Source organism: Dasypus novemcinctus, chromosome X (assembly GCF_030445035.2).
Source record: "Dasypus novemcinctus isolate mDasNov1 chromosome X, mDasNov1.1.hap2, whole genome shotgun sequence".
Lineage (NCBI taxonomy): Eukaryota > Metazoa > Chordata > Mammalia > Cingulata > Dasypodidae > Dasypus > Dasypus novemcinctus.
In genome coordinates this window covers 137,768,451-137,795,553 of record NC_080704.1, presented here as the reverse complement: position 1 = coordinate 137,795,553, position 27,103 = coordinate 137,768,451, and the positions used below count along the sequence as shown (strand labels likewise).

Sequence of the window (27,103 nt, the reverse complement as noted above, 5' to 3'; positions counted from 1 at the left end):
TCTAACACCTGTCTTCAGGAAAGTCAGTAGCATTTCTTAACATATTCAAAATAAGATTTGACCTAAGCCCTTAATACTTTCCTGAACAGCCATGCAACTAAATACCCCCAGATGTTGTGTAAGGGAAAAGAACATGGAGTAATTTGCACCTTTTCCCCAGGATAATAAAAACAAGGTAAAGCATATCCAGATATTTTTTAATGTATAGCTATCATATTTAATACAATCAGATCTCTATAAAACTATAGAGTCATGATCAGATATGCTTATATAGATATATAATAATTATTTTAATAAAATACCGTGCTTGATTCAAAATTTAAGGATGAACTTTTTCCTCGTCAGTCACTTCAAAGGAACAACAAATAAAGTAGAAAAGGATGAATTATTTTACATATTTATGTGGGAGAATGGAAAAGATACCTTAAGAGTTTCAGAAAATTCACCATACAGAATGAACAGCTATATACACTATCTGTGCAATTTTTCTTGGCTGGGATGTTTAAATGCAAGAGCTCCTCCAAGACAGAGAAGTCACATTAATTCTTCTTGAAAGCCCTCTGACTCTTCTATTGCAAAAAGAAGCTTTTCCTTCAGTTATTTATAAATCTTATATGATGGTAGATTCAAATGATTAAAACACGTGCAGGCTCTTGGTAACCAGGTGTCTTTGCCAACTCTTTCAATGCAAAATTTTTGAGGCCCATTACTTCCCAAGAGCTCAGCAAATGCTCCTAGAGGTAAATGGCAGGTCTTATGACAAACTGCAAAAGTTGCATTCTTTTTTCATTATCTTCCTTTTTCACAGACTGCCACAATCAAACTGTTTGCTTGCTCTTTTTTGTACAATGGAGAAAAACTATTTTCTGCCAATCTGTCAAGTCAACCTCTTGCATGCCATATAGCATAACCTCCAATTCGTTTTCATCAAAGTACAGCAGCCATTGAAGGGTACCAACTTCATTAAAACCACCCAGGAAAGTTTTGGTCTGTTCTTATACTCCTCGACAAAAACACCACTAGGGAAGCAGACTTGGCCCAGTGGTTAGGGTGTCCGTCTACCACATGGGAGGTCCACGGTTCAAACCCAAGCCTCCTTGACCCGTGTGGAGCTGGCCCACGCACAGTGCTGATGCAGGCAAGGAGTGCCCTGCCATGCAGGGGTGTCCCCCGCGTAGGGGAGCCCCCCACGCAAGGAGTGCACCCTATAAGGAGAGCTGCCCAGCATGAAAGAAAGTGCAGCCTGCTCAAGAATGGCGCCACACACACGGAGAGCTGACACAGCAACCAAAAGAAACACAGATTCCCTGTCGCTGACAACGAAAGAAGCGTACAAAGAAGAAGACGCAGTAAATAGACACAGAGAACAGACAACCGGCGGGGGGGGGGGGGGGGGGGAGAATAAATAAAATAAATAAATCTTTAAAACCAAAACCAAAAAAACACCATTAAACCAATATATTCATCTTTGTTCTCTTCAGACATCAGGATATTAGAACATCCCAATGTCAGATATTTGAAATAACCCAAAATCTCCACGTCAACAGAAAATACATTTCTAATCCACATTCTTCAATATTATTGTCTCTTATCCATTTAAGGAATTATAAAATTTAGAATCAATGGATTACAAATCCTTAAGAATAAGTTTTTTACTTAGCATATGGTTGTAAAATGGTAAAGAGAAACCAGTGTGGATAAACTTTATCTGAAAAAGTAACAGTGATAAAGCAACCAATGAAGCAACAGTATGAAAGATGATCTGAGTTAATGGTTGATACTGGATTTATCTGCAGGCAGTAGTTCTTCTTGCCAGCTATAATGGTTAGGCTAATGTCTCAATTTGGGCAGGTAATTATGCCCAGTTATTTGGTCAAGCAAATACTGGACTAATTATAATACAAGGGCATTTCATGGATTTGGATTGCATAGGTGGCTGATTACATCTATAATCAACCAAGGAGATTACCATCAGCAATGATTGAAGTTTTATCCAGTCAACTGAAGGCCTTAAAAAGAGACGTTATTTCAGCATTCAGATAGAAAACTCACATTTCCACTTTGGACAGCCAACTTGTCCTGGGAACTCATCAAGGAGTTTCACTGGAACCCTGGTTTGCAGCCTGCCCTGTGGAATTTGGATTTGTGCATCCTTAAGGTCACATGAGGGAATTTTATAAAATCTTATATGATTTACAGATATCACCTGTTGGTTCTATTTCCATAGAGAATCCTGACTATTATACCATCATACACAAATAAGCAATATATTGGTTTCAAAATTTCATGTGAAAGTCATAAAAACCATTCTTTTGTTAGATTACCATAATCAAGTCCTTCTTCTCTAAATATTACACATAATCGTCTCCTCAAGTCAAATGGTTTTAATGCCATAATCTATTGGAATGAATCTTAGAACAATGTCTTCTAGGATATTTGGATCTTCACCATCATTGAGTAGTACATAAGACTGGCAAAAATAACAGAAATGAGCAAGTTTCAATCTAGAGTTGCATTCATAAGCCATTTGTGGACCACCTTTCCTTACAGATGATTTCCCATTTCAAAGACCTTTGCATGCTGTTTTACTTGTGTTAATGATCAGCAAAGTACCTAACAACTTCTTGAGTATAACTAATTACCCAGCCTTCTGACAGGGGGTCTTCATTTTGTAGGCCTTGAGTTCTTGGATTTTCCAAATTGAGTTGTTTTTGTGTTATGATTCACAAAGTAAACACTGTCTGTAAAATCCACTCTTTTCCCAAACTGGTGGCAAAGGCTCATATGGATCATTTTCTGCAACTAACATTGAGACCAGATAAAGGTATATTTGGTTGAACTGTTGCATAGTTTCCTGTAATTGGTTCCACTGAGACTGCCACTGTTCAAAGTTTTGGACAGATTCCATGGTAGGCTGCTGCCAAATTGTAGGTCTGGTGTTATAGTCCACATAATAAACTCTTCCACAATCATCAACTTTTCTTTTCCAACAGAGAGGTAAAATCCATGGTCTCTCTCATGTGGTTGTTGTGGTGTTATGGTCTACATACTAGGCTTTACCATGAGGATCTTTTCTCTGGTCCCACCCTGATGGCAAAGTTTCTGTGTTGACATTTCCAGACGTTGCTGTATAGGTTCCACACACCTATCTGGTTGTCTTAATTTGGCAGCTTCAGAAACAGAAGTATTTACAGAATTAGAATCCATTGCTGTACTGGTAGAAGGAATACATTCATTGTTTTCTGAGGAAGGCAGTATTTATGAAACTAGAGAATCTTCGACATAAGTACTAGTGCAGTCTGTAGACAAGGCTGCCTCCTCAGAAACTACTGCAGTCCCTATGGTCAATGCATTATCAACTGGTGCAGCTGAGGATGACTTGCCATTGACAGTCATTTGGCAGGCTCAGATATGAGTGGTTTTGGAGCTGGTGTATTTTTGGTTCTGGTAGCAACCTGAGAAGAAGATGAAGGTGTGCTGTCCCCATTAACTACATATGAACCACATGAGTCTTGGCTTAGAGTATTTGGAGGTACATGGTTTTCTATCCCATTATTACCTTCAACAGCCAACCTGGTAGTTGTCCTTGCTGAAGGATCTCCATTTTCACATAAGGCATCACCATTTTGCTGTATTTCTATGGTTGGACATGAGCTGCAGCTTGTTAGATTTTCTTGCTCAACCACCAATCCATCAAGCAAAACCATCAGTTCACCAGTTTGCACTATGCCATTTTGTTTTCCAAGGAAAATTTTAATAATTATTTCACTCTTTCCAATTTTCTGTTGTAGATTAATAGAGCTTGTTTCAAATCTATTGCTGCTCTTCCTAATAAGCCATCTGCTTTTAAAGTATGATGACTCCAAACTCTAAATTACAGTTTCAACTGTGGAGTCACATTTAGTTAGCTGTTCATCCCATTTTGTATTAGAAGAGCTACAACTGGATTTTGCTATTTTCTTAATTTCTCTATCCACAACTGCTTCTGCATATATTGCTGTTCCAAACCAGTCTTTTTTCTTGTCAGTTTGGCACTAGTAACAATTACCTGTATCTGTAAACTTCCAGTGTGGTTATTACTAATTTCTGACATTGGTGAAGCAGTGGCCATGTCCCAAAATTCAGCTTAAACTATGTACAGCAACTGTGCTAGACACTGGGGATACAAAGATGAGTAGGATTCACCAAAATCGAATCCAGTCTCCACCCCTACCCTGCCACTCTAGTACAACTTTTATTCATGTTTACCAAAGTTCCACAGCCAGTGACATAATTTTTCAACATGAAATTTTAATTCTGTGGAAAGGACTGTGGTTAAAATTATTCACTATCATTAGCTATCAGAGTGTATGCAGTATTTTACTGGAAGCACTCAAAATATAGCACAAAATATTATCAACCCCCCTCCACCACTATGACCCCAGTCAACCACACAATCTTTCAAGTCTTAGAGACTGCTGCTGGGACTACCAAAGGGAATGTTGCAGGAGAACTTTTTCTTAATAATTTGATGCAGCAAAAGATTCTGGAATTGAGTAATTTGATATTTGGAAATGATAACCTGGAATACATGCTACAGTAATTTGTGTACCATAAATAGTAAAATATTTCTTTGTTTTTATGCACTTGCAAATTGCTTTCTACTTAGCTAGAAGATCCAATGGCAAAAAAACTAGATACAGCATTAAAGGAGAGGCTTTGCCTATGTCAAGAATTCCTTAGAGCACTGAACTAGAGAAAGATAAGTCTGTTCCATAAATTTTATATCTAGAAAGAAAGGCAAGGAAAGACACTTGGGCAAATGTGGTTTCCCCTGTGAATGGAACAAGGAAGTGGGGAAGTCCATGGTATTCATGATTCCACTTTGGCTGCTAAAGATAGTGAATCATTCAATGCGCCTGCTCCATTGTACTCCTGTGGCACCCCAGGAGGAGAAGAATGCAAAATACAAATCTTCAAGGAAGTTAAATAACAACCAAACAAAAGGAAAACACTACAGAAAGTAGACATCTCAGTGAATGAAGCTACTAGCACCAATTGGTTCAACTTAGGAAGTAGGGAAACCCAGCCAAGATCTGCTTCATTAATTATATTGATTTATAAAGAAGAAACAGAATCAAGTTTGGATCCCTCCTCTAAAACAACAATTATTACTACAAGTGCTCAAAAGATCTGCATTTCCTCCCAAAGGACTGCTGCAAAATTTTATGAAACATTATGTGAAAAATAAATTGTTTAATTTCCATGAGGCTCATGCAGTGTTCAAATTAGCTGAAGGATATTAAGGAGGAGTTGTAAGGTGAGGAACAGATCTCTGAAATGAGGTGATGGGGCAGGGAGAGTGATGAGGCAACAAGAATCATCTGTAGTTAATATATGAACTGAATGATGTGGCAAACAGCACATTTATTAGACTCTTAAGCATTGAAGGAGGTGCAAATAACAGTAAGAACAAGGGGTTGCAGATGAAGAGAATGCTTGGCAAAGTTGCTCCAGTAATGTTAATGAAGTTGGCACCTCCCTAGAAGACTGGAAGAAAATGTAGCTCGGAGAAAAAATTTCTCATTTTGAGAGTGAAACAATACTTAAAGGGAACAAGTTATATTTGTTTATCGTAGGTGTTAGCAAGTGTTGGTTATCTAATTCTAACACAGCTGGTGGTCCATAGGAATGCCTAGTCTACAATCAGGACAGAAGCCTTCTTGCATGTGCTACATTTGAATTTTGACAAGGTGAAAACAACTAAAGTCACTGAGTGACTTCATAACTACTGTTCAAGCCTTTACTATTGCAGATATGTCATGCTTGATGAAAGAACCTGGGATTTGAAAGAAGAGGTAGGGTTATGCAGAATGTGAAGGAAATGGCATCATTTGATCCAAGGGAACCCGAATAGAATGACTCACAGTAATGGTGTCAAGGAGTTCTGTGTAGTTGAATGAACTCAAGAAAAAGAAAACAATATTGGGTTTCTTTTTGAAAGAAACAGTATCCTTTGTACTCTGACCTTCAGACTAAGTATACGTCATAATTAGCCTGGAAATAATATCAGAATGATTGGCACCAAACTTCCAACTTAGTTCCCTTTTCATAAATAGAGCATCAGCAAAGCAATCTGCAGCTTGTGTGTAAACATGGGTGACATTTGTATACTAGCCTTGATTGTTTCAGAATTTATCTGATATCTTCAGGAATTTTGCAGAGCCCTGAGGAATTCATTGCCAAGGAGTTTTTCCTTCATTCACTTATTTATTCAACAAATATTCACTGAGCACATACTTTGCATCAGAATGTGCACTAGGCATTTCGTCATGATACTATGGAGTTCTAGGCAATAGCCTGAGAGCACTGAAATGCCGGGGTAGTAAGGAAGAAGCATTAGAAACAATAAGGAAAATGGAGGGGGGTGAATGTAAACACCTGTATCATGATTTTGCCTACACCCCAGCACTAACAACACTACAAATATGAGTTTAATTACTGTAAATTTAGGAATATTTCTAGGGAACCAAATTGACTTTCTAGAGTCCAATGGTTCAATGGCAAATATAACTTGCTATTGAAAAAGAGACCATGAATAAACCAGCCTAACACAATTATGCATGAGAGGCAATGCTATTCAGTATGTTCTCGACATGTCTCAGATGCTTTGTTTACAGATCATCATGAGTATATATGATCCCCAGCAGGGCATATTTCCCTCAAGAGGATGCTGGACCAGACTCCTTCCTTATCAATAAGTAGAGAGGTAGTTTGAGAGCACTTGAAATGATAAAGACATAGTGGGTTTTGATTATAGGTAAAAAGGCCAGTAGGTGGCATGTTGATTCCATGTCCATCGAAGCCCTCCAAATTCATTCTTTTTTTTCCCTGTCCCTTTGAGATAGAGGCAGCCAGATGACTCACTTGCTAGCCAAGATGGGTCACAACCTATGCTTTGCATGCAGAGCTATGAGAAGCCCCAGGCTGCTGGAAATATTGCAAAGCAATTGTTCATGATCGGTACTCCTCTGGGCTGAGTTTTATCTCTTTCCTAAAAATGGGAGACACATTGTTGTAGAAGTTGAGAGAGGTTCAATTATTTGAGTATAGAAAGGCCAGGATTCAGGAATGACTTTGAGAAGGAAAAATGATTTATTGACGGCCGGCTGGACACAGGAGCTTTCTGTTTCAAACCCGAGCCTCCAACAAGATTTTCAAGTTCCTTTTATACAGGACGGGCAGTCAAATGGTGTTTTTATCAAAGAAAACTACTTTCTTTGTAAGTTAAGTCTTTGCCTGTCTACCAGGTAGGTTTTGCATTAACATATCACCCACATTTCAGGTGAGTTTGAATTAGCATCTTGCCCACATTCAGTCTGGATGCAACTTTGAATACACATTCAGTCTTACATCCTTTCTGAACATTCAAACCCTTATCACTTAACGGGATTCCTAGAGACTAGGCACACTTGGATACAGAATTAGATGATTTTGAATTTATGCACAGGCTGTTATATTTCCCATTTGAGGCCAAGTCCAAGTTCCCTTAAGCTTCGCCATCACCACCATCAGAGTTTCCCTGGACTGACTGGTATGTATATAGAGTTTGCATAGCTAAATTGCCTCCCAGGAATGAAGTCATTGCCATAGTCACCAAGGGCAGGACTGCAGCCTTTCACTGTCCCACACCCACAAGTCAGGACACAAAGGAATGAACAGCCTCCCACCCATAGCCCACATCAACATGTTGAGTGCCAAGGAAGTCTTTTTGCCTTTGCAGGAGTCCTTGCTCTCTAAATATTGTGGCTGGATTTAGTTTTAGTTTAAATTCTGTTGGTTAACTGTTTTCTCCCCAGTTTTCCATTTCTTTCTGTAACCCAAAGGACAAAAATAATGTTTCTCTAAGCTTGTACATTTTTCCACTGAGGGAGAAAGGCATGGAGAAAAATACTTTTTCCAACCGAGGTTAATTTTTTGAGACTGCTTATTAGTTTCTGACTATTTTTGTTGCCTGTCATTTTGCTAAAAAGTATCTAGTTACATGGCATTGTTTCATTCTTTAAACCCACAGATGCAAAGCCTTCTGAGGTAGTTTTAGGCATGGAAATAGCCATGGTAACAATGTCCCTGGTTTTATCAACAGAACCCTGTAAACAGCTTTGAAATAAGCACAGCAAATCATAGTCTTGTTGTAGAGAAGTCGGGTGTACGCGGTATTGAAGGCCAGGACACGAAAACTCTGAGAAGGAAGTTGATTTATTTCAACCAGCCGGACTCGACGGACTCCTGTCCTAATAAAAACCGAGCCCCAAATCGAATTTTGGGTTCCCTTTTATACAAAAAAGATATAAGGGTTGGGAGTTAAATGGTGCCCTTTTGAAAAAAAACAAGACTTTCCTTGTTAGTTAAGTGTTTGTCTGAGTACTAGATAGGTTTTCAATTAAAGTGCCCCCCCACATTTCAGGTGAGCTTGAATTAGCATATCCTCCACAATTCAGGTGAACTTGAATTTAGCATATCCTCCACATTTCAGGTGAGCTTGAATTAAAATCCCCTCCAAATTCCATCTGGATGCAGCCTTGAATACACATTCAGTCTTACATGCTTTCTGAACATTCAAAGACTGTAGGGCCTATATTACTTATTTGGATTTCTAAAGACTAGGTACACTTGGAAACAATTTTGAATTTATGCACAGGCTATATTAGTCTAACGTCATTCTTATTCTACTAGAGAAATAGAAATGAAATGTTAAAGACAAATGGCGTACAATTTTGCTGTAACATAGCTGCCTAAGTAAGTTTATAGACTATATCTCTAGCTCCTTGCTCTCTTTTTGGCAAATTCTACTAGTAATTATTAATAGCACCTAGAGACTCTTTTGAGGTGGTCAAATAGGCAGTTGAGTGCTGATAAGCACACATTTTCAGCAGGATCTGGTTAACCTAAGGTGCAGAAACCAGATGTACCATGTTCATTAGAAGATTCATGTGGTTTTTAAGCTATTATAGCAGCCCCTGTTTTTGTATAATTCTTGCAGATGTGCACTCTAGAAGTTAGTCTTGAAGCTATTTCTAAAGTTAACCTTCTAACATAATTTATACCCATATGAAGATACCTGAGCAGTCTTACTGGGAGTTAAAGAACTGTCTGAATTTTTTCATGCTTCTGTTTATTACTAAGCCTCACTGGAAAATAATTAACTAATGTTCAGAGATATGTAATGACTAACCTAGAAATTTAATAAATAGATTATAATCATAGAATGCTCTCAAAGTATTCATTGTGAAGTGGATCCATCTTAAGCCTCTCCTAAGAGGGTTTATTTGATGGGACTACAGAAAGAACTTTGCTAAAAGTGGTTTTTTCCTATAAAGGAATCTCATTCTATAGGTTCCAATGACATCACTGTCATTAGGTTATATAGTACAGCACCTTGCATTTATCTAATGGTGATATCCAGGAAAAGAAAAATATTTTAAGTAGTATCTCCTGGTCGACATTATCCTTATTTGAAATATGGAAGAACGGAAGTCCAGAGAGGTGAAGCCACATGTCCAACTTATAAGAGATCATTGCCAGAGATTGAATTCTCAAGGCTCCAATCCTGTATTCTATCCATTCCTGTCACTCGGCTGTGAAGCCATCAAGCATTTATTATAAGCAGAACTAAAAACAGCAAGATCTCCTTTACTTGTGATGTATCAAAGAGATAAGTTCCAGTCACTTAATAGAATGGATTGCATCTGAAGGACTTGCCCAAAATTCTTAAAAGACTTTTTATACTTCCATGCCTAAAATGACTATTGAAGTACTTCACTTAGAAAAAGTGCTGTAAAGATAATGTTTTATTAATTTTCCCTGTTTTGACTATGATGCCATTTTCCAACTAGCTGATAAATATTTTCATTGAATAATTAGAACTGATGCTGCTACTTATGGCTAATCAGCAGCTTTTCACCACCGTTTTGTAAACTGAGGCACTCCATTTCCTGTCCCTGGTCATTTCTAAATACACACACAGACTTTCTTTTCAGTACAAAACATTTTAATCATTCCAAAAATGCAGAAAATATGTTATTTATGTGCCCACAACTAATATTAAACATATGTTGGCATATTGCCTTAATTACTTTGTAGCTCTCCTTTTTTCTAAAAAGAGAACAAAATGTTAAAGAATCTATTAAAGCTTCAAACCCTCTTTTCCTTCCCAGAGTTAACCATTCTCCTAAAGTTTGAGTTATTTTATATTATCCCAGGTATGTTTTAATAATTTTATGATATATGTAAGTACCTACTACTAAAAATTACTAAAATTGTTTTTGCCCCTAAAATTTGCATAAAAATTGTACATGCTTTGCAACTTGATTTTTAAAATCAACTTTATTTTAGATTTTCCCATGTTGATACAGACAGTAAAAGATAATGTTATGCAATAGCCCATTGTATGCATAAACCACAGTTTATTCATTTTGTCTGCTAGTTGAGGTCGACATTATCTAAATATTTTGCCACTAGGAACAGGGCTTCCATGAACTTCCTTTTGCCTATCTCTTGGTACACACATAAAAGGATTTCTCTGGGATAGATACCTAGAAGTAGAATTGTGTTTTCATTTTCATATTTACTAGGTATTCCCAGGTTGCCTTCCAAATGAGTGCTTTTACTGTTGTAGAATTTGAGAGAGGTTCAATTATTTGTGTATAGAGATGCCAGGACTCAGGAATGATTTTGAGAAGGAAAAATGGTTTATTGACCGCCGGCCGGACTCGAGAGCTTACTGTTTCAATCCCGAGCCCCCAACGAGATTTTTGAGTCCCTTTTATACAGAGAGGAAAGGCCAAATGGTTCTTTTGTTTCAGATCTCAATAGGCTTGAATTAGCATATATCTTCCACATCCTAGGTAAGCTTTTAGCATGGACTTCATACATTCTAGATAAGCTTTTAGCACATTTGGTTTGCATTTCCCCTGAATATTCAAAGTCTATAGAGTTTGCATTGCTAAACTGTTTCCTGGGACTGGAGTCATTGCCATGGTCACCAAGGGCAGGACTGCAGCCTCTTACCGTTCCACACCCACAAGTCAGGACAGACAGCCTAGGTTAAGGTTATCTCTGAAGAGACAAAGAGCCTCCCACCCATAGCCCACAAGAAATATACAGCTATTACTGTTTCCCCATATCAACACCTATACTTGGTGTTATTGGCGTTGTTTGTATTTTTGCTAGTCTACTGACAGTGTGAAACAGAATATTGCTGTTTTAATTTGTACTATCCTGAATTACTGATGGGGTTGAATACCTTTTCATAGTTACTGGCTGTTTTGGTTTCTTCCTCTGTGAACTTTCTCATTATGTCCTTTTCTTTTCTTTTGAGCAGTTTGTGTTTTTGTAATCTATTAGTAGCCATGACATATATTTTTTTCTGGATACTGATCTTTTGTCAGTTATATACAGTGAAATTATCTTCTCTCAGTCTGTGGCTTGTCTTTTCACTTTGTTTATGGTATTCTAATTCTTTCCAATCTTTTTCTTTAATTTCTGTTTTTAAAAGTAAAACAGATGACAGAAAACTTAGGTTCATGCCCTAATAACAGACAAAGTCAGATATTCCCTGTGAATATAAAGGTTTTGCTTTCCTTTTCTTCCATATAACTTCCAAACATATTAAAATGCAGCCAAATTCTAAAAATGTCTCTGCAACTCTATGATTACAGGGGAAAATGAAATTTATTTTGGAGCCTACTGATGTGGTGCACATTTCTTTTTTCCATGGTCTTTTCTCTGCTTAAGCACACAGGTTAATTGCTTGTGCCTTTACTAAGCCAAAACGCCCAGTTGTGGGAAGAATCTCTCTATTAGTAATTAGAAAACTGCTCTTCTACACAAGTTTGATTGAGTAGGTATTCCTAGGGGATATGTTTGAAGTCTCTTTACTTACATTTTAGACTGCTTGATCTCATTTTCTTTAAGTATAAACAAGCCATTTTCTTTTTGTGAATAAGATTAAGGATCATAATTTTTCCAATATGTATCTGTAAAATAAAAAAAATATTTAGCAATGCAATTTTGGTTTTTAACACCTAAGTAAACCACTGTTAACATCCATCTCTGCAATGTTGCAAAACTATTGCTCCCTGTTTTTTCCCCTTATTTAAACTATAATTAAAATAGTATTTCTCCACTGCCATCATCATTGTGAATTTCAGTAATTCCTTTTTATCGTCCCATAAGTCCACAAACATATTGTACATGAAGGAGGGCCATGTCACATTCACTCAGATGTAATTGTTTAAGATTCCTGAATGGGTGGTAATATGATGATTTGTTTAATGGCAGCATTCTTATGATTTGACCCTAACTCATTTTACATTTCACTATTTTCACCATGCAGAGAACATTTCTGTCTTTGTTTTCTATGCTGAAGGAGGCATATTCACCTCCTTAGACATGATTTCCTTAAAGTAAGTTTTTATTTCTTTATTTTATAGAGACCTATGTCACTGAAACAACTGATCAGGGAATGATAGAGAAAAATAGGATCTATGTGTCATAGTTGGATGGCAGAACCCAGAGCTCAGACTAGGATCTAGATTGTACCAGGTTGTGACAAGTGAACAGCCTGACTATCCTCAGAAATCATGATGAACAAATTAGAATCATTAGAATAAGATTCCAAATCAAGATATAGGTAAAGGATGCAAAGCAAACTGTGAGAGTGACAGTCAAGAACCAAACTAAGAAAGCCAAAGCAGTAGGAGTAAGCCAAGATAAACTAATAGCTAACCAAAAGATGATAGTATGCTTTTATTAAGCAAGTCACTGCATTTCTCAGAACCTCAATTTCATCACCTTTAAAGTGTAATATTTGATTATTACCAAGGGCTCTACCAAATGTAACATGCTTTCATTCTTATTCTAAGATGTGAGACAACCCCAAGTATTATGCAAAATCCACAAATTAGAGAACTGTCTACTTTTATGAAAAGGGCAGATCAGCAGGCAAGCAAAGAAAGAGCTGAAATAGAATATTTAAGTGGTTGTACAGGATTTTGAATCTTTATAAATTTTCTAGGGCTTAGATAGGCAACTGGTAGAAACATCCAAGGAAGATATATTCCTTCTTCAAAATGGATCATGACTTTATGGTACTTATAATATAGAGATAAAGCATTGTGGTCAGACTGATAGTGGGTATGTGAATGAGGAGTGGAAGGAGCAGATAGAGAGAAATAAGAAGAGGAAAACAAAGTTTTTGAAGTAAGTGTTCTATGGGAGCTGGGACAGAGGTCCAGGTATTAACAACAAAAGACCGTTGTATAGGATCTGGAAACAAAGATAGGAATCAAAGAAGGGGAAATGGGAGCATATTTTCCTGTGTAATCACAAATATACTGACCTTCCATGCAAATGTGTACTCTCCTATAGAAATACTAATGTGGGCGTAAGGAGTGATATAACATATATTAGAAAATTCTGAATATCAAATGATAGTGAACATGTTTTCTCTCTCTTTTTTATTATAGTACTTTATTATTAGAGATGTTATAAACTTACAAAACCATCATGCATAATGTGCAGAATTCCCATACATCACCCCTCCACCAACACCTTGCATTGTTATGGAACATGTGTTACAGAATATAAAAGAATGTCATCAGAATATTTCTACTAATTATGATCCATAGCATATATTTGGAATATTTTTCCATACACCCCTTATTATTAATGCTATGTGTTAATATTATACATTTGTTATACTTCATGAGAGAATGTTCACATATTTGTATTGTTAAACAGAATCCATTATCTACCAAATGGTTCTCTGGGTTATACAATCCCATGCTTTGTACAGTTGATCTGAAGTGTGCACTCAGAAGCTCTCACTTTCATCACAGACTTGTGTAGTTACCACCTCAGTCAATATTTGGATGTTTTCCTTAGCCCAAAAGAAAATATCTCATACCACCCTACTGCTTACCCTTAGCATTAAATAGTGGTTAAATTTATTCCTAAATATTTTAATCTTTTAGTTGTTATTGTAAATATAATTTTTTTCTTGACTCCTTCCTCAGATTGCTCATTACCAGTGTATAGAGACACTACTGATGTTATGTGTTAGTCTTGCATCCTGCCACTCTGCTGAACTAATTTATTAGGTCTAGTAGCTTTGTTGTAGATTTTTTCAGGACTTTCTAGGTATAAGATCATATCATCTGCTAATAAAGAAGGTTTTACTTCTTTTCCAATTAGGACATCTTTTTATTTCTTTTTCTTGCCTTATTGCTCTAGCTAGAACCTGTAGCACTATATTGAGCAACAGTGTTGACAGTGTGCATCCTTAGTCTTCTCCCTGATCTCAGAGGGAAAGCTTTCAATCTTTCACCATTGAGTACAATGCTAGCTGTATGTTTTTCATATATGCCCTTTATCATGCTAAGAAATTTTCATTGAATTCCTATCTTTCAGAGTGTTTTTATCAAGAAAGGATGCTGTATTTTGTTAAATGCCTTTTCTGCATCAGTTGAGATGATCGTGTGATTATTCTTTTTCATTTAATTAATATGAAGTATTACACTTGCGGCGGCTTGCTCGGTCGGTAGAGGTGGGGTCTGGCTGCGGATGAGGGGTCAGTCCAGCTCTGGACGAGGGGTCGGTCCCGCTTGGGACGAGGGGTCGGTCCCACTTGGGACGAGGGGTCGTTCTGGCAGCAGACGAGGGATCGGTCTCACAGGGGTTGTGCGGTTCGGCTGACGGGGTCGCCCGGCGAAGCCGGTGACGAAGGGGTCGCCCGGAGAAGCAGGCGACGAAGGGGTCGCCCGGAGAAGCAGGCGACAAACTGGGGACAAGGGAGGCCAGGCCCTTGTCGGGGGCTCTCAGGACTGGAGGGCGCACGGCAGAAGAACTACCGCGGAGACAAGGTAAACACGCAAGTCCAACTTTATTGAGGGAGAGGCAACAGTTTTATAGGGGCTGGGGAAGGCTGATTGGTCGAAGCCATGCCCTGTTCTGATTGGTTGCCGGCGAAAGGTCAGTGGGCGGTACTGGACAGGGGAGGGGTGGTGGTTAGGGATTGGCTGTCGCTGTTGCTGGGGGAAGGGGCAGGGTTTAGGGATTGGTGGCTGCTGTTGCTGGGATGGAGGGCAGACTTGAGTTTCCCACCCACGCCTGGCTGTTGCTGCTGTCGGGGGAAGGGAAGAGGGCAGACTGGATTTTTCCGCCCACGCCTGGCTGTTGCTGTCGGGGGAGGGGAAAAGGGCAGGCTGGAATTTTCCGCCCTGTGCCTGCGCAGGGAGAAAGAAGAAGAAGGGTGCCGCCCCACAGGCATCGTGTGGCGCCATCTGGGAGGAGGGGCGGCCGCGGAAGCATGGCTGCCGAGAAGGGGAGACCCGAGGGCACTCTGCGCCCATGCCGAGCTCCCTTCAGGGGTGGCGGTGAGTCCGACCAGCCACCCTATTATGGGGTGGGCGGTTTGGCCTGCCGCGGCTGCTCCCCCGTCAGGCCAGCAAACCACACTTCAGCCCGAGGGGTGACCGCAACACTGATTGATTTACTTGTGTTGAACCATCCTTGCATGCCACTTGATCATGATGAATAATTCTTTTAATTTGTTGTGAGATTTGATTAGTGAAAATTTTGTTGAGAATTTTTGCTTCTATATTAGGGAAATGGGTCTGTAATTTTCTTTTTTTATAATATCTTTATCTAGCTTTGGTATTAGGGTGCTGTTGGCGTCATAGAATTAATGTGGTAGTGTTCCCTCTCTGATCAATATTTTGGAAGGGATTGGGTAACATTGGCATTAAATATTCTTTGAAAGCTTGGTGGTGTTCATCTGTGAAGGCATCTGGTTCAGGAATTTTCATTTTGGAGAGGTTTTTGATGACTCTTTCAATCTCTTGTGATTAGATTGTTGTTTTCCATTGCTTCTAGGGTCAGTGTATGTTGTTCATATGTTCCTAGAAATTTGTCATTTAATCTATGTTGTTTACTTTGCTGGCATACAGTTATTCATAGTATCATTTTATGATCTCTTTATTTCTGTGGACTCTGTATTAATGTCATCACTTTCACTTCTGATTTTATTTATTTTGATATTCTCCTTTTTCTTTGTGAGTCTAGCTAGGGTTTAATTTTGTTGATCTTCTTGAAGAACCAACTTTTGGTGTTATTAATTCTATTGTTTTTTTCTCAATTTGATATATCTCTGCTCTGTTTTTTTTTTTTTTTTTTTGTTCCTTATACTTGCTTTTGGAATCATCTGCTGTAGTTTTTCTAATTCTTCCATCTGTGTAGTTAAGTAATTGATTATAGCTCTTTTTTCTTTTTAATGTATGCATTGGGGACTATACATTCCATCTCAGCACTGCCTTCACTGCATCCCAGAAATTTTCATATTTTGTGATCTCATTTTCATTCATCTCAAGATATTTACTGATTTATCACAATTTCTTTTTTGACCCACTGATTATTTAAGAGGGCATTGTTTAATCTTCATACATTTATGAATTTTCCATTTTTCTCTCTGTTGTTAATTTCTATCTGCATTCTATTAAGATCAGAGAAAGTGCCTTGTATAATATCAATCATTTTAAAATTTATTAAGAACAGTTTTGTGATCCAACATATGGTCTATCCTGGAGAAAGATCCATAAGCACTTGAGAGTAATGCATATCCTGCTGTTTTGGGTCACTCTGGTTAGGTGCATATATATTTGATTTTTCTTTCTTCCTGGTGAATTACCCTCTTATTAATATATAATTTCCTTCTTTGTCTCTAATAACAGCTTTGCTTTTGAAGTTTATTTCATCCAATAAATGTATAGCTACTCCAGCTTTTGTTTGTTTGTTTGTTTACTGCTTACATTGAATAACATTTTCCAGCCGTTCATTTCTAGTCTATTTGTATCTTTAGGTATAATGTTAGTCTCTTTTAGACAACATATGGATGGCTCATATTTTCTTAGCCACTCTGCCAGTCGGTGTCTTTTGAGTGGGCAATTATTCCATTCACGTTCAATGTTATTAATGTAAAAGTAGTTCTTCACCCATTTTTACTTTTTTTTATTTTATTTTATTTTTTTTATTTTATTTTTATTGACTTTGTAATAATATTACATTAAAAATATATATGTGAGGTCCCATTCAACCCCACCCCCCCCACCCCCCTTCTCCCCCCCCAACAACACTCGTTCCCATCATCATGACACATCCATTGGATTTGGTAAGTACATCTTTGGGCACCTCTGCACCTCATAGACAATGGTCCACATCATGGCCCATACTCTTCTCCATTCCATCCAGTGGGCCCTGTGAGGATTTACAATGTCCGGTGATTACCTCTGAAGCACCATCCAGGGCAGCACCATGTCCCAAAGATGCCTCCACCTCTCATCTCCTCCTGCCTTTCCCCATACCCATTGTCCACCATGTCCACTTTTCCCATTCCAATGCCACCTCTTCTATGTGGACATTGGATTGGTTGTGTCCATTGCACCTCTATGTCAAGAGGAGGCTCAGATTCCACATGGATGCTGGATGCAATCCTCCCATTTTCAGTTGTAATCACTCTAGGCTCCATGGTGTGGTGGTTGTCCTTCTTCAACTCCATCTTAGCTGAGTGTGGTAAGTCCAATAAATCAGATTGTAGGTGCTGGAGTCTGTTGAGGCTCAGGACCTGGCTATCACATTGTCAGTCCAGAGATTCAAATCCCCTAAATATATCTTAAACCCCAAAATTAACTGCACCTCCAGCACATTAGCATGAAAGTCTTATGAAGGGAGATCCCATCTGAGTCCAGATTCATCACACATAAACACCAATTCCAAAGAGGGGCCATCTGCCCTGGTAGTTAACCCCATCGGCCATGACCATAACTCCCATGGGTCTCTTTAGCCTTCAAAGGAACCAATATCTGGGGGTTGTATCTGCTTTATCTGTCTCTCAGACTCTGCTCAGTTGTGCATGAGGGCAATCCTTCTGCCAGCCTCCAGACTCTTTTTTAGAAACTCGTAGCCATATAAACTCATTTCTCCTTTCCATTTCCCCCTTACTTTAGGTCAAACAGCATTTTAAAGTCATGTTATTTTATGTAGACATGGATATTCTGCTGATCCGCATTGAACCTTCCATATAAGGTCCTTTTCCAGTTGCATCATCAGTTGGTAGTTGATAGTGGTCCCTCGTTGCCAGGGAGGCTCATCCCCGGGTGTCATGTCCCAAGCTGGGGGGAAGGCATTGCATTTACATGCTGAGTTTGGCTTCGAGACTGGCCACATTTGAGTAACATGAAGGCTGACAGGAGGAAATTCCCAGGCACAATGTTGCTCTAGGCCTTGTTCTTATTTTAGGTTTATCAGCTCAGAAGCATAGTCATTAGCATCAGGGGCTCACTGTTGAACCCTCACTCCCTCCTGGTCCCCACCGCTGTACCTGGGAGACTGTCGCTGCTCCCCTAGGGACCACGACAGAGCACCACTGGCCAGGAACCCAGTACCCCCCCTGCTGTGGTTTTTAATTGTTGCCACTATGAGTATATCCAAACATTACCATGCACCCTGGACATATGTTCTGTACAGCTCCCTGTCAGCCATATATCACCTGTCACTGGTATCCCATACCAGTATCCCTCCATTGCCATTGTTGAAACACTCTGTGATCCAGAACTCCCCGAAATTTGAAGCCCAATATAATGTCATGGTCCCTTACTAGGGAATGGCATATAGCGATGGGTTTAAAGGATAGATAAAGAACTTGGATAAAGTTAGATAAAGAACTTAGATAAAGAATGTTGACTTGAAAAATTTCCACATCCTATCTTTTTTTTTTTTTTTTTTTCCCCCCCTAATTATTCAGCTTTTCTTCACAGGAGTCCTAGACCACAGCAATGCATATATATAATATACAGCACTCCCACACATCCACCAGAAAACCTTTTCCCTTCCACAGTGATACTCTTACGCCCTATTCATATCATATTTACTTAAAGTGATGTACAGAGTCTGAGACATTAGCTTTCTAACAAGGTAACATCTGTGCTTACATTATGGTGCATACTTTAGGATACACAGTTCTTTACATTTTTAGTTATCCTATGTTTTACATTATGGTTTACATTATCAGTCTGTTATCTCCTATATGTTATGGTGTAATATTACATGTTTTATATCCATCCTTGTGTACTCTCAAGAAACTCCTCTCTTACCCCCCATTTACTTTGGTTCCACACATTTAACGTCCATTTTCCCTTCCACCTTGGTGCCCACAGTGACAGCCAACCTCCGTTTCCTGAGGAGCCATTTCCAGAGATAGATGGAATAGTGTTCAGGGCCTAACTTGCTCAACTGCCCCAATGCCCTGGGAGCCACCCTTTCTCTCGAGGGATACAGTTCCCTCTATTTGATGGCATTAGTCCTCCCCAGGATGTGGGTCTACCCCCACTCTCACTACTTGGGATTCTACCCCATGGTGTCACCCACTCTGGAAGAATGAGCATTTAGACATTCCCCAGGAGCCCGTCCTGCATCAGACCCTCCCCTCCGAGCATTCTAAACAGGTAAACCTCTTTATTTTATTTTGATATGATTTTCTCGGCATTTTACTCTCCACCAACTCCTGACCCTCTCCTGTGTTCGTATGCTACCCCTCCCTCCCCCAACTTTTGGGCAACGTTACCCATCCGTCCCTCCCCAGCCACCCTCAAACCCGTAAAGCCCCAACCAAAGGCAACCCCTTGCCCCCCTTTTATCTCTTCTTTGTGTTCATACTTACCACCATCTCGTCTTAAATTCCACCCCTGCAGACATCGGCTCATATCCTTCCTCCACCCTCCGGTTTCCTGTAAGCCTATCGTTCAGTCTCTTGCTATCTAGGGCAGCTTGGTTATTTCATATCATTGAGGTCATGTAGTATTTGTCCTTCAATGTCTGGGTTGCTTCACTCAACATAAGGTTCTCAAGATTCATCCATGTTATCACATGTGTTTGTAGTGTGTTTGTTCTTACAGCCGAGTAGTATTCCATTGTGTGTATATACCACATTTTATTGATCCACTCATCTGTTGATGGGCATTTGGGTTGATTCCAACTTTTGGCAATAGTGAACAATGCTGCTATGAACATTGGTGTACATATATCGGTTTGTGTCCTTGTTTTCAGTTCTGCTGGGTATATACCCAGCAGTGGTATTGCTGGGTCATATGGCAAATCTATGGCTAGTTTTTTGAGAAACCGCCATACTGTTCTCCAGAATGGTTGGATCCTTCTGCATTCCCACCAGCAGTGGATGAGTGTTCCCTTTCCTTCACATCCTCTCCAGCACTTGTATTCTTCTGTTTTTTTCATAGCTGCCAATCTTATGGGTGTAAGATGGTATCTCATTGTAGTTTTGATTTGCATTTCCCTGATAGCTAGAGATTTGGAACATTTTTTCATGTGCTTTCTTGCCATTTGTATTTCTTCTTTGGAGAAGTGTCTGTTTAAGTCTTTTTCCCATTTTTTAAATGGGTTGTTTATCTTTTTATTTTCAAGATATAGGAGTTCTTTATATATGCAAGTTATAAGTTTCTTATCAGATATATGATTGCCAAATATTTTCTCCCACTATGTGGGCTCCCTTTTTACTTTCTTGAAAAACTCCTTTGAGGTGCAGAAGGCTTTAATTTTGAGGAAGTCCCATTTATCTATTAATTCTTTTGCTGCTCGTGCTTTTGGTGAGATATTCATAAATCCATTTCCTATTACAAGGTCCTGTAGGTGTTTCCCTACACTGCTTTCTAAGGTTTTTATGGTCTTGGCTCTTATATTTAGGTCTTTGATCCATCTTGAGTTGATCTTTGTATAAGGTTTGAGATGGTAATCCTCTTTCATTCTTCTACATATGGCTATCCAGTTCTGCAGACACCATTTGTTGAATAGGCCACTCTCTCCCAATTGAGAGGGTTTGGTGACTTTATCGAATATTATGTGGCTGTATAAGTGAGGTTCTATATCAGAGCTTTCAATTCGATTCCATTGGTCTATGTGTCTCTCCTTATGCCAATACCATGCTGTTTTCACCACCGTAGCTTTATAGTATGTTTTGAACTCAGGTAGTGTGATTCCTCCAATTTCGTTTTTCTTTTTCAGTATGTCTTTGGCTATTCGGGGTCTCTTTACTTTCCAAATAAATTTCATAGTTAGTTTTTCTAGTTCCTTAAAGAAGGCTGTGTTGATTTTTATTGGGATTGCATTGAATGTGTATATCAGTTTTGGTAGGATAGACATCTTAATAATGTTCAGTCTTCCTATCCATGAACAAGGAATAGTCTTCCATTTATTTAGGTCTTCTTTGATTTCCTTGAACAATCTTGTATAGTTCTCATTGTATAAGTTCTTTACCTCTTTAGTTAAATTTATTCCTAAGTATTTGATTTTTTTATTTACTATTGTGAATGGTATTTGTTTCTTGATTTCCTCCTGATCTTGCTCATTATTGGTGTACAGAAATGCTACTGATTTTTGCGCACTGATCTTATAACCTGCGACTTTACTAAACTCATTTATGAGTTCTAGAATCTTTGTTGTAGATCTCTCAGGGTTTTTTATGTATAGGATCATGTCATCTGCAAATAATGAAATTTTGACTTCTTCCTTTCCAATTTGAATGCCTTTTATTTCTGGTTCTTGCCTTAGTGCTCGAGCAAGTACTTCTAAGACAATGTTAAATAGGAGCGGAGACAGTGGGCATCCTTGTCTTGTTCCTGAGTTTAGAGGGAAGGAGTCTAGGATTTCTCCATTGTAAACAATATTGGCTTTAGGTTTTTCATATATACTCTTTATCATGTTCAAAAAATTTCCTTGTATTCCAATCTTTTGGAGTGTTTTTATCAAGAAAGGGTGCTGTATTTTGTCAAATGCTTTTTCTGCATCAATAGATATAATCATGTGATTTTTTTTCCTTCAATCTGTTTATATGGTGTATTACGTTGATTGATTTTCTTATGTTGAACCATCATTGCATACCTGGGATGAATCCCACTTGGTCGTGGTGTATAATACGTTTAATGTGTTGTTGAATACGATTAGCAAGTATTTTGTTAAGTATTTTTGCGTCTAGGTTCATTAGAGAAATTGGTCTGTAATTTTCCTTTCTTGTGATGTCTTTGTTTGTCTTTGGTACTAGGGTAATGTTGGCATCATAGAAGGAATTGGGTAATGTTCTTTCTGTTTCGATGTTTTGAAAGAGTTTCAGCAGGATTGGTGTCAGTTCTTTCCGGAATGTTTTGTAGAATTCACCTGTGAAGCCATCTGGCCCTGGGCTCTTCTTAGTTGGGAGATTTTTAATAACTGATTCTATCTCTCTTCTTGTGATTGGTTTGTTAAGATCATCAATTTCTTCTTTTGTCAATATGGACTGCTTATGTGTTTCTAGGAATTTGTCCATTTCCTCTAGATTGTCATTTTTGTTGGAATATAGTTTTTCAAAATATCCTCTTATGATAGTCTTTATTTCTGTGGGGTCAGTGGTGATATCGCCTTTCTCATTTCTTATTTTGTGTATTTGCATCTTCTCTCTTTTTTTCTTTGTTAGTGTTGCTAAAGGTTTGTCAATTTTGTTAATCTTCTCAAAAAACCAGCTCTTGGTCTTGTTTATCTGTTCAAGTGCTTTCTTATTTTCTATTTCATTTAGTTCTGCTCTTATCTTTGTTATTTCCTTCCTTCTTCTTCCTGTTGGGTTACTTTGTTGTTGTTTTTCTAATTCCTTCAAATGTGCAGTTTGTTCTTCAATTTTTGCTCTTTCTTCTTTTTTGATATATGAATTTATGGCTATACACTTCCCTCTCAGTACTGCTTTTGCTGCATCCCATAAATTTTGGTATGTTGTGTTATCATTATCATTTGTTTCAAGGTAGTCATTGATTTCTTTTGAGATTTCCTCTTTGACCCACTGTTTTTCTAAGAGTTTGCTGTTTAATTTCCAAATCGTGGTGTGAAATCTGGGCTTCTTTCCCTTGCAAATATCCAGCTTGACTCCACTGTGGTCAGAGATAATGTTTTGTATGATTTCAATCTTTCTGAATTCGTTCAGCCTTTCTTTGTGGCCTAGCATATGATCTATCTTGGAGAATGATCCATGTGCGCTTGAGAAAAATGTATATCCTGCTGTGTTTGGGTGTAGCGATCTATATATGTCTATTAGATCGAGCTCCTCTAATATACTATTCAGATGTTTTGTTTCTTTGGTGATTCTCTTTTGAGATGTTCTGTCCAGAGTTGATAGTGGTGTATTAAAATCCCCCACTATAATTGTAGATGTATCTATTCTTTCACTTAGTTTTTCCAGCATTTGCCTGACGTATTTAGAGGCACCCTTGTTAGGGGCATAGATATTTATGATTGTTCGATCTTCTTGACAGATTTTCCCTTTGACTAAAATGTAGTATCCTTCTTTGTCTCTCACAATTGTTTCACATTTAAAGTCTATTTTGTCTGATATTAATATAGCTACTCCTGCCTTTTTTTGGTTATTGTTAGCTTGTATGATTGTTTTCCAGCCATTCACTTTCAATCTCCATGCGTCTCTGGGTCTAAGATGTGTCTCTTGTAGACAGCATATGGATGGGTCATATTTCCTTATCCAATGTCCCAGTCTGAATCTTTTGATAGGTGAGTTTAATCCGTTGACTTTCAGTGTTATTACTATCAAGGAATTATTTGTGTTAGCCATATTTTGATTGGATTTGTGTTTGTCATATTTTGTTTGTATATTTTTTTTGTCTTTTTTGTTGTTGTTGTTGGTCTTATACTCTCCTCCAACTTTGCCTTTCCTGTTTTTTCCTTTCTTCCTGCAGAACTCCCTTTAGAATTTCTTGAAGGGGAGGTTTCTTGTTGGTATACTCTTTCAGTTTCTGTTTGTCTGCGAATATTTTGAACTCTCCATCATGTTTGAATGCTAGTTTAGCTGGATAGAGTATTCTTGGTTGGAAGTTTTTTTCCTTTAGTACCTTGACTATATCATACCACTGTCTTCTTGCCTCCATGGTTTCAGAAGAGAAATCAGCACTTAATCTAATTGAGCTTCCCTTGTATGTGATGGTTTTCTTGTCTCTTGCTGCTTTTAGGATTTTCTCTTTGTCTTGAGCTTGGATAATTTGACAAGTATATGTCTTGGGGTGGGCCTGTTGGGGTTTATGACTTGTGGAGTGCGCTGTGCTTCTTGGATATGTACATCTGTCTCTTTCAGTAGATTTGGGAAGTTTTCAGCCATTATTTCCTGCAACACTCCTTCTGACCCCTTTCCCTTCTCTTCACCTTCTGGAATGCCTATAATACGTATGTTTGAGCGTTTTGCATTGTCATTCAGGTCCCTAAATCCTAATTGGATTTTTTCTATCTTCTTATTGACCCCTTCTACTATCTGTTTGATTTCTGATGTACTGTCTTCCACATCACTAATTCTCTGCTCTGTTTCTTCTAGTCTGCTGATATTTGCTGCAAGTGTATTTTTGATTTCTTGAACTGTGGTGTTCATTCCCATCATATCTGTTATGTTTTTGCGTATGTCTGCAATTTCCCCTCCAAGTGATGTCTTCATGTTGTTAACCTCTTTCAATACTGCATCAAATTTGTCGGTGATAAATGTTCTGAGATCTTTCATTGTTTGTGCCAAGTTTTGCTCCCCTTTGTGATTATTGGTTTGTTGATTGGATTCAGTCATGTTTTCCTGATTATTGGTTTGGTTTGTAGATTTTTGTTGCTTTCTGGTCATCTCTTTATTTTGACGAATTTAATCAGTTCCTTAGCTTCTTTGTCTGCTCTTGGAGGTTAATTAGTTGTTATTTTTGCATAGGTGTTATATCTTCTCTTTGTCACTTTTTTCTTCTTATTCTAGTTACTTGTTGTTGGTTAAGTTCACTTTAGAGGAAAGTATTAGTGTTGGGGAAAGGCAATTGTGTAAGCAAGGGAAAAGTGTAAAGTAGTATTGGTGATGTATGTTAACAAAGCAAGAATATGAGATCTGGTAGGATGGAGGTTAGATTCATGTAGATTGTATAGAGTTATAGCTGTAGGTAGAGTACCTTTTATGAAGTAGATGACTGAATATGGGAGGAATATGGTATGAACTACAAAGCTATTGTTTTCATTAGAGAGGGAAAAAGAAAAGAAAGGTAATAATTTCAAGAGTGGATAACAGACAGAAAACAGAACAAAGGTATTAGAAATTAAGAGTTAGACACTTTGTGGATCAAAGAACGGGAGGTGGGGGGTGGAATATAGGAGAGACAGTAGATGATAGTGGATATCAAGATGCAGGGGAAGGGGAATAGTGTAGGTAGCCTAAATCAGTTCACACAGAAATGAGGCAGTGGAGGATGGGAAAACCCAGCAAATGTGAGGTGTTCCCTGTAGCACCTATTGTGTACTTGAATTAAAATAAAATAAGTGGAAAATGAGGGACAAGAGGGAAAGAGAAAACCGAAAAAAAAACTAATTATAATAATGAAAAAAAGAAAGACAAGAAGAAAGGAAGAAAGAAAAAGAGGATGGGCAAACGGTGGGGAACAGATAGGGGGAAGAGAGATACAGGTATACACGTGTCACAATTGCAACACTATCTAAAACAACAACCAAAAAACCCCCTAAATAACTGTATTAAAAAAAAAGGACTTTGGGGGACACGCTAGGAGAAAAGACTAGGGGATAATGCAATATTAGCAATCAGGGCGTCAAAAAGAGTAAAAAATAAGATAAAGTGAAAATAAAAACAAAATAATATGAACCAATAAAGATAAAACGCAAACGTTAAGGTCCAGGGCACTCAAGGACCCCAGGTAGACCCCAGGGCGTGATGGATTCAGGGGTAGAAAGTCTGAGACACTGAAGACTCAAGAGGTGTGAGTCTGGGGTGTGGACTGCCAGAGTCCAGGGAACCCAGACCTGGCAACCTCAAATCTGGTCCACAGAAAGCTTAGGAGTCCCACAGTGCAACACAGCCCTCAGGGATCCCCGTAGCTGTGTGCCAGCCCTGTGGGGGAAGCCAGGTCCGCGAATTCTGTATTGAATGTCTGATCCCTGCAATTCACCTACTTCTCAGGGTTTCAGCCTTTGGACAGCTCCCTCCCTGTGTTCCCACGCAACGGCCACTTGAGGGCGCCTCTACACCACAGCCAGTTCAATGACCCAGATCCCAAGCCCCGCCGGGTGGGGTGGGCTTCAGCTGGAAACGCCGAAAACAGACTCTAAGATCCGAAATCCCAAACTTCGCAAAATATTCCCCAATCAGCTTCCAGACATGTCCTCCTCCCTCACCGCACCCTACAACAGTCTCCCAATTGTGTCCCCTTATTGCCCAAAATCCAATTCCGTTGCAGATCGGCAGCCGGACCTGTGGGGATGGGGCTCCAGGCGGAAGCGCTTCCCCCCCTGTCCGGCGACCAAAACGTCCCCCGCTTCACAACAAAACACCATCTGTCTCCCCAAATCGATCTGCAAAGGAGTCTTGTCCCAACAACCCCTCACCAACCAGCCCAGTATCCGTGAATTTCTCAGCACCGCAAAGCCTCCAGAAAAAGGAAAAAAAAAACAAAAACCCTGGCCGCCGCAGCTCCGGAGCTGCAGGAGTGCCCGCTACCGCGGCTCCGCCCACCCAAGGAGGGAACTTCCAGCGCCCAGCTGGGACCTCCGTTTATATATTATAGACGTATCCTCTCTGTTACCTTCCCACCGAATTGACGTCCAGACACCTTCCAACCAGCCCATTTTTACTTTTATATTTTCTCTGTCATATCTTATTTTCACCACTTTTTTTACACTTTTAGTTACTCTCCATGATATAATCTTCATTGCTAGACTCTCTTTCAAGACTCTTACTCCTGTCTTTTCTTTTCAGGTTGTAGCACTCCATTAAGTATTTCCTACAAGGCCAGTGGCTCTGTTGACAAATTTTATCAGTTTCTGTTTATTTGTGAATATTCTAAACTCACCCTCATTTTTGGAAGGCAATCTTGTCAGATATAAGATTTTTGGCTGGCAGTTTTTCTCTTTCTGTATCTAAATATAACATACCACTGCCTTCTTGCCTCCATTGTTTCTGAAGTAATCAGCACTTAGCCTTATTGGGCATCCTTTGTATGTGATGAAT

General features: G+C 38.8%; 1 protein-coding gene and 1 pseudogene across 1 annotated transcript in view; one reads left to right on the top strand and one right to left on the bottom strand.

Annotated features, from left to right (window-relative positions):
* TENM1 (teneurin transmembrane protein 1) overlaps positions 1-27,103 on the top strand; it is a 1,381,582-nt gene that overhangs the window by 672,214 nt on the left and 682,265 nt on the right. The gene's annotated exons all lie outside the window — the stretch shown is intronic.
* Positions 535-4,111, bottom strand: LOC139438139 (NEDD4-like E3 ubiquitin-protein ligase WWP1; annotated as a pseudogene).